The sequence below is a fragment of the Tyto alba genome, unplaced genomic scaffold (genome assembly GCF_018691265.1).
Source record: "Tyto alba isolate M040663 unplaced genomic scaffold, T.alba_DEE_v4.0 Super-Scaffold_100000100052, whole genome shotgun sequence".
Taxonomy (NCBI): domain Eukaryota; kingdom Metazoa; phylum Chordata; class Aves; order Strigiformes; family Tytonidae; genus Tyto; species Tyto alba.
The window spans coordinates 1-8,508 of NW_024881264.1; the positions used below are offsets into that span (position 1 = coordinate 1).

General features: G+C 48.7%; 1 pseudogene; it reads right to left on the reverse strand.

The window, feature by feature from the left end:
- Positions 1-4,403: 4,403 nt before the first annotated feature.
- On the reverse strand, positions 4,404-6,425 carry LOC122154330 (annotated as a pseudogene).
- Between the last annotated feature and the right edge of the window lie 2,083 nt (positions 6,426-8,508).

Sequence of the window (8,508 nt, forward strand, 5' to 3'; positions counted from 1 at the left end):
CTCCCTGGAAGAGAAACGCAAGAGGACTTAAGCAAAGGTCCAGCAGAAGACTGAAAACTGCCGAGAAGTCACAGTCACCGCCCTTTCCTTCAGTAAAAGTACCGAGCAGAGGAAGACCAACCCGCCCGATTCCGGTCAAGTAGTTAAAGCCACCCGTTGAAATCCTCAAGGAATGTATCTGAAAATTAACACCTTTGTTATTTTGCATTTGTACTTGTCACTCCCGCACTGAAGAGTTCTGATTGTTTGGGATAAAGATTACGAGATATTGATCTCTAGTCTGTTTACCATATTCAGCTAGGTTTTGCTAGAATCCTCTAAATACATAGGGGAATACAAGTCCTAAAGCCTACTTTGAGTAGAGCAAATCTAAACCAATTCGTTTCTAGTGTATTCATTTTACTTGCCACATGCCTACTTTGGGCAGGGATTTAGACTTCAGCAAGAATTTATCTTAAAATGGGCACCACATGAGTAAACTCAAACTGTTACACGTGCTGAGCACAGGAAGAATTTAACACGTGCTGTTTCACTGAACTTCCTCAAACTCAAAGCAAGGAGTAACTCAACTCAACCACTGCACTTCCAGTCAGGCAGGTGGACTCTAGCTGGTCTAAACAGAAGCCCAGGCATCCGGGCAGGCACCCAGCTCTACTTTCAGATCACCTAGAAAGTCAATGACCTAATCTGCTCAGCCACTTTCAGCAACTCTCACTGGGTACTCATCTGCGTCCTGTCAGATTCTTGGGAAATACGGATGCAGCGCTCAACAGCCTTCTCCCCCTCCTTCTGTTTTTATTCACACTAGAAAAGTAAAACCAGGGGGGTTTGCCTCTGTAACATTTCGGCATGTGACGGTCACAGAGATTGAGCTGGTACAAATCAATACGGCCCCAAACAACACTATTACTTTTTGGAAAACTGCCTCTTACTGAATTAGAATTTGAGGAGGGCCACCGACCCAGCAACGCTTACGGAAATTGTTCTGATGGCACAAGATGGGTGCAGGCTGCTGTAGTTTCAAAGCTGAGCTACACTAACGTTTTAATATGAACACGTTTAATAGTTAAAACATCCTTTCTGTTCTCGGCAAACCCGACGCATCTTAACAGCACCAACCTGACACAGTTGCTACGGTGCCCCGGTGCTTCAGGTAACCTCCAGGCAATAACATCTTTGCACCAAGACCAAATTTAAAGGAAAATGCTCACCTCCAGAAAACTTCCCGCTCAGCACAGAATCTAGGGTTGTCTCATCTTCCCCAAGTGCCTGAACAGTCACCTCGGGAAACTGCAGCAGACTGCTCGTTACCCGAGCCATCAGGTCTCGCACTCTTCACTGTAAAGAAAAAAAAAAAAAAAAATGACCCACGTCAGCCCTAACTATTTTTGAGATTGACACAAGTTCCATCGGGATGCAGCGAATCATCTCCTGTACATCACCTGTAGTTCTTTCCCTTAAAAAAGCGGCACTCGGGACAGTTTTCAATCTCACAGCAGAGCAAAGCGAGAATCCTTTCCCTTCTCTGATGCCTGTGGGATCACAAACAAAAAGTGACACAGACGTATGGACAAGATAAATAACAGGAAAAAACCCAATACCCTGAGTTCACGTCTGCTCACATAGGCTAATAAGATGCGAGCTGAGAAAAATCGTATTTCACATTGCAAGCAATACAGACTTCCACAGTTCATCATTCAGAAAGTAGTTTCCCATACACTTACGATGGAAACAGAACACAGCACTTTAAAACACTGATATTTTCCTGTTCTGAGATCCTCGTATTCCTTATTCCAGTCCCTTCCTTCCTACTGCCTGCCCTCATCACATCCCTGCAGTCTACTACAGAAATTTCTAGGCCCTTCAGACGGTGTCCACACTTCTACAGGTGCTCCACAAGGAGTTCGTATTTCACTATGTCAAAACAGAGGTGCTGGTGGCAAAACTTGAGAGCTGAACTGATTTACAGGGTTAAATAGGTGGCTAAACAAGAGATATTCCATACACATGGGAATGCAAACTACTCCAAGTTACTACGTTCTGCAAGTTCTCTGCGCTATTGAAAATGGCACCGTAAGAAAGTTCATGCTCTGAAGCCTGTGCACTGGAATCCACTACATGTCCAGTCACAAGCACTCGGGTTGAGAATATGTCCAGTATCTTCTGCCAGCGCAAAACCAAGGAGTGTGGGAAAGGCAGGAAGTGTAAGTCAGGGGCCTGCACTAAGCACAAGTCAACACGTTGAAAAAAGCGTTGCCAATGGCAAAGCCAGTATCGCAGGACGCTGCTGCAGCCAGCCAGCCTGACCACTCTGCCAGCATTCACAGCTAGCACAGATCAAGTTCCAACTGGGACAACTTCTTTGCAGCAGTTTTGCTGCATTTGCTTTTTGGTGCTTGTCAGCGTTTCAAAGTAAACAGCGGGACAGCCTTTTGCACTGCATCCGGGGGCTCCAGAGAGTCAAAAGCCCTCACCTCCCTCCACCCGCTGGCAAAGCTCCGCCTTACGCAGCCCAGGACACCAAGAGCCTTCTCTGCACGGGGGCCACTTCTGCCTCACGGTCAGCTTGGTGCCCAGCAGGCTCCCAGGGTCTCTCTGCCAAGCCTCTTTCCAGCTGGGCAGCCCCCAACACATGCTGGTGCATGGGGTTGTTCCTCCCCAGGTGCAGGACTTGGCCTTTCCCCTTGTTGAACTGCCTGAGGTTCCCGTCAGCCCATTTCTCCAGCCTGTCAAAGTCCCTCCGCGTGGCAGCGTGACCCACCGGGGTATCACCTCTCCACTCAGACCAAAACAGGAGTTTTACTCTAAAAGGCCACGAGCATATCGGAGACCGTCTGCCTCGGAATTCTACAATCAGGCTTATCTCACTCAAGCGCAGCCTACAGATTCTCCTGCAGAGTCTGTGCGGCTGCTCCATAAGCACGAATCTACAGCAGCAGGTGAGAAGAAGAAAGAGTTTCAGCTCTCTAGCCCAACAACCCCCAGCAGAGAAGATCCCGGAGCTGATGCAGCCCACAGCTTTGACTTCCCTTTAAATGAAAAAACAAGCCAAACCACCCCAGAACTTGACGCTAGAGCCAGTTTACCCAGCTACCTCCTGTGGCTATTCCCTGACAAAACTCCGCTGTCATCCAAGGGGTGCAGTCCCTGCCTAACACGGCAGAGTTTGCAAAAGCTCCCGACGTCAGTTCTGAAATGATGCTCTTTTTCACACCGCTTGGTGTACCTGGACAGACGGACGTAGGTGCTGAGTGCCTCAGCACAGAACACACACGCAGCCTTCCTGGCAGAGGGAGACCGTAGTCAGCAGGACACCTCCAGCGCGCCACCCCCCAGTGACATCTCACCGCTTGCCCCTCGCATCACAGATTCCAGAATCACAGCATCACACTGAAGACAAAGGCCTTCCAGAATCTCTGGAGGTCACCCGGCCCAGCCCCCCTGCTCAAGCAGGGTCCCCAGGGCAGGCTGCCCAGCACCCTGGCCAGACAGCTGTTCAATCCCGAATGCTGAAACATACTTTTACAAACAGCAACCTGACAAGCTGAACTGCGGGGACATCTGCAACAGGGCAACAGGCCTGGGTTTTTGGTGACTCTCTCCTACAGATTTAAGTATGTTCTCCCCACGCGAGGGAAACACGCCACACCAGCAAGCCTAACTTTTTTTTACCACGCACTCTAATCAAAAGAAGCCTATGCACAATAACCTCCCTAGCAAAGTATATGCCCATGAGAAACTATCACCTAATTAATTAAACAGCTGTGTAGTTTGTGGCAAGATGCAGCTCATTTTAAGTTAAAAACTGAACGGAACTTGGAAGCGTGTCTCCTCTGTTTCCCCACTGGGGGGAAAGGATGGCTATCATATATATATATATAAAATACATATCTATAAAACATATATAAGCACATATCATAAACATACATATAACAGATACCCTTCGGGCTTTGAAACTGAGAGAAAATGAGCTCCTAACAAAAATTCAGCGTAAATTTCATTTCACTCTACTCAGAGCAGTCCCCTCATCTGTTTCCACCTCAACTAGCCACCCACTCATACAGAGTTCAGAAAAAATGAATGGCCTCTTGCAGGATTTTTGATTTTGCACGGTTACATTCCTTACAATACCTAAAGCCGTCCTCACGGTCTGTCTTCTCTGGTTTGCAAAACAGCAATAAATACGCCCTGTTTTGGGTATAATCGTAGCGCACCCACCTTTAAATTTCTTTGTCAGCTTTGTGAGAGGAGGAGAGAAAAGGAAGGACTCCTTTTCCTCAACAGGCCGTTTCTGATGCATGGCAGTTCTGCAGGATCTGGTTCTTGAAACAGGATCTGTTGAAGTTCTTGATCCTTCATCACGTCCTGACAGGTTTATGTCTTCAAGCAGCAAAGGACTGCCATCAGGTCCTCGGCAGAAGGCCTCCTCCCCTGTGCTCTCCTTCAATAACGATCGTCTCTTTCTGCCCCGACGGGCTCTCCTTACTGGACTCTGAAACAGAAAAGGCCCAAACAAAGGCCTCAAACCAAAGTTGACTTCTGAGTGCATTCCCCCACCAGCAATCAGCATCTTAGCAGCAGAATGAAGCAACCAGCACCTTATCAGCATGAAAATGCAACCCTGGGAACAATCCCTGGGAACTGTAAGTAAACAATAGGAAGTAACTATAAATCCCAAATGTAAAGAAAAACAGAAACTCCTCAGACGTGCCCGGATCCTGGCCAGATCCGGACACGCCTGAGTGAGGCATGTCAATCTACCAGGTATCTCCTGTGCATTTCGTTTAGACTTGTTTGTTAAACTGTATAAAAGCCAGACCCTCTCACAGCACAGACGGAGACCTCACCTACGAGTGGACACACTGCGTAGGACTTCCCAATTTCTGGGAAAGGCTCTCTGATCCTTCGCTGTGACGGGGCTCCCCAGCTGATGCACGGGTCGGGGTGATGGTAAAGTATGAGGGCAATTGGTGATGGATCTTTCTTAATCACTATAGCCAGCTTTATGTAGTAACGACTAGGTGCATTACCTTGCTTATTCTTTCTGCTGCTTTAAACAGTAATGTCTAGGTGCATTACCTTGCTTATTCTTTCTGCTGCTTTAAGGTAAAATAAGCCTATTTCTTTAGCTTGGTGTCTGTGTCCTTTGTGTTAACCCCGTCAATTGGCAAACCAGACTCCCGGGTGTGGCTGATTCCTCATTTGCCTGTGGAAGTTCTTGCTCACGAGTATCCGTTTTTTCTGGCTTGGCATGTGGAACTCTTCTTCTGCCCCTAGGAGAACCAAGGATTTCCACTCTCCCACCTGCACGTATGCCTTCCTGAGTACAGGCAGATTCTTTGCCTGCCAAGAAAATTTGTGCCCCCTTCCTCGCGCGTCTTCTAGGAGTGACAGGAAGTTTAAATCCTGCCCGAGGAAGCGATGATTTAGACAGATCAAGGGCAGAATTTTCCAAAACTTCTGATGAACTCCTCTTCCTCCTTCTGCCTCTTTTAGTTGGCACAGGTAAGAGGAGTTGGTCACTAGGCAGCCCCTCCTGATCCTTGACAATACTGCCAGTAAATTGTCAATCAATGAGTTTCGGTTTTCTTGCACTTCTGCTGGGACTGACTGCCTGTTTAATCTTCTGATCGGTGGCACTCTGGCCAGCTTCTTGACCTCCTGCTGAACTTTTTCTTCCTCTAGTCCTTTTGGAAGGAGCAGAAGCAATAACGCTACCTTCAGCAGGAGAACTTTCCTCGCTAGCCTCTTGCGAGACTTCAGAAGCAGCTTCCTCTGCTCTCCTTAATCCTCCTCTTGGAGTAACAGCTATGGGCAGCCTGCTGACGGACAACGCTTGTCCATCAGAATGGCTGCTTTCTACTTTTTCTGAATTAGTCAGTTTAGGCTTCCTACCTCTCCTAGGAGGAACAGGCATCACAGGTATTTGCTCATCTCGAGTATTTCCTCCCGTTTCAAGTCTACAAGTCTCAGGTGCTCCTTTTGTTCGCTTGGTACTTCTCCCAGGAGACATTCAAACAGAACCGGTCTGTCTGTCTGCAGCAGTTGATGAGTGCCTTCCGAGGGAATGCCTGGACTTCCACTCAGTTGTCCCCTTGTGTGTGTTCTAGCAGTGATGCCATACTCTACTTGATGCCTCCTGGTTTCATCTTCCACTCCCGTCACAGGTGATTAAGGGAGCCTTTGCCTTCTGGAATCTAGTGACCTTTGTCCTGGTTCGGGCTGGAATTGAGTTCATGTTCCTTTTCGGGAGCGAGAAGAATGCTGCCAGCACACTGAGCTTTCAAGGACTCTCCAAATCCCTATGTCCTGCCTTTGCGCAGGCACAAAAGAAGCAGGGATGGGACACGGCTGAAGCACCGGGCCCGGACTGGCCAACGGGCTATTCCACGTCATGTAACATCACGCTCGCTATGTAAAGGAGGGGTGGGCGGGAAGGGGCTCTCTCTCGCTTCCGGGATTGCAATCGCGGGGTCTTAGTATTTCGGGATCGCTAGCCGGGAAGGGCTGGGTGTCGGTCAGCGGGTGGTGAGCAACTGCACGGTGCATTGCCCGTTTCTAATTTCTATTACTGTCACCGTTTTATTTTATTACCATTAGTAAACTGTTTCTATCTCAACCTGCAAGTCTCCCTTTGCCCCTCCAATTCCCTCCCCCGTTCCCAGGTGGGGGGGGGCCGAGCGGCTGCGTGGTTGTTAACCGCTTCTTAAACCCTGAAAAGATGTATTTAGCACGTCAGTATGATATGAACAGAGCTGCTCGTCTAGTGGAATGGAAGACAAGTTCAGCTTTACCGATTCGTTCCTATGTTACTGAAAAAAGAACATGTCCCAGCACTCACTGAGTCTCAAGGTTAACTTGTTCTAAGAGCCTTGAAGTGACAGGGCAAACTTTCGGGTTTGATTTCAGAAGTGATCAGTAAAACAGAAAAAGATACGTGAGGAGAAGGCTGTTAAGCAGTTTCACAAAACAGTTTCCCAGGTTTTTGAAGCTCTGAAAATGACTCTGAGATATAAAGAGCTCTCGGTGTCCCTCAGCTGCATCACATTCACCATCGTCACTAGCTGGCAATTCACGTTCAATCTGTTGCTCTGAAGCAGCACAGCTGTGTTGAAGATTGCCTGGTGGATGGAGCTCACTACACGGCGATGTTTCAGGAGCTGCTTCTGAGGTTTCTGCCGTACCCACACTATCTTCAATAACCTGAAGGTAAAAAATGTCTGTTAATGCATTCTTAATTACCAGACAGACTAACTTCAAGCTGAGCTTGGTGAAACTGAGGACAGTGAAATGCTGCTTTTCCTTTCAGACCACCACCACGTGTAAAGTGGGAAACATACAATCTACTCCCTGCCACAGATAACAGTTCATGCGTTTAAGGGACAGAGAACAGACTATTCCATTTATGCAATGACACGCTCCATTTCTGCTCTTTCTGTTCCTGGATAACGATTTGCCACCACCCGTGAACAACGTGAGCAGTTTTACAACACAAGCTGCACACACGACCGGCCAATCGTCACGCTGCAGAACTTTCTGGACTGACCACAAATCCACAGGTCGTACAGACAGAGAACGCTTCCCTCTGCTTCTTCCAAGCCAACCAGCAGCCCAGTTCTCTTCTGCCAGGAAAACTCCTTTACCACACGCACAGTGGGAGGCTGTTTATTTGCTCCCTGGAAACGGTACGCAGGAGCCGCGCTCCTGTCACAGAGCTCACCGCCAGTTGAGGACCACACGCCTGCCACGCCAGGCCATGGCTCCCTGGAAGAGAAACGCAAGAGGACTTAAGCAAAGGTCCAGCAGAAGACTGAAAACTGCCGAGAAGTCACAGTCACCGCCCTTTCCTTCAGTAAAAGTACCGAGCAGAGGAAGACCAACCCGCCCGATTCCGGTCAAGTAGTTAAAGCCACCCGTTGAAATCCTCAAGGAATGTATCTGAAAATTAACACCTTTGTTATTTTGCATTTGTACTTGTCAGTCCCTTCTCTCGGCCCTTCCTCACTTGGCAGGCTTCCCAGTCCTTTGATCATCTTTGTGGCCCTTTTCTGGACCCTCTCCAGCCTGCCCACATCTTTTTAGTACAGCGGGGACTAAACTGCTGGCAGACTCGAGGGTGGGCTAGCCAGTGAGCAGGAGGAAAACCCGTCTCTGGGAAGACCGGGTGTCTCAGCCAGCGGTGAGGGAGGGAGCCCAGGGTGGGGGCACAGAAGATAGCTGGGCTTGAGGCCATGCTGACCTCCTGGGGCTCTGTAAACGAAGGGCGTGCGTGGGAACCCCCGGAGTGACAGCACGCCCGCGGTGTCACTCGCGAGCTTGAATCGCAACAAGCCGGAGGAGGCCTCAATCTGCTGACTTCAAAACAAAATCTGGTCAGTCAGTAGCAGCAAGGCTATGGTTCAAAATCAAACGTAAAAATAAAGAGCCACGACATGCTTTTTTTCCTCTGTCCAAGAACTGTGCGTAATAGGAGTAACTCGACTGCCGGGCTGGGCGAGCCGAGGACTC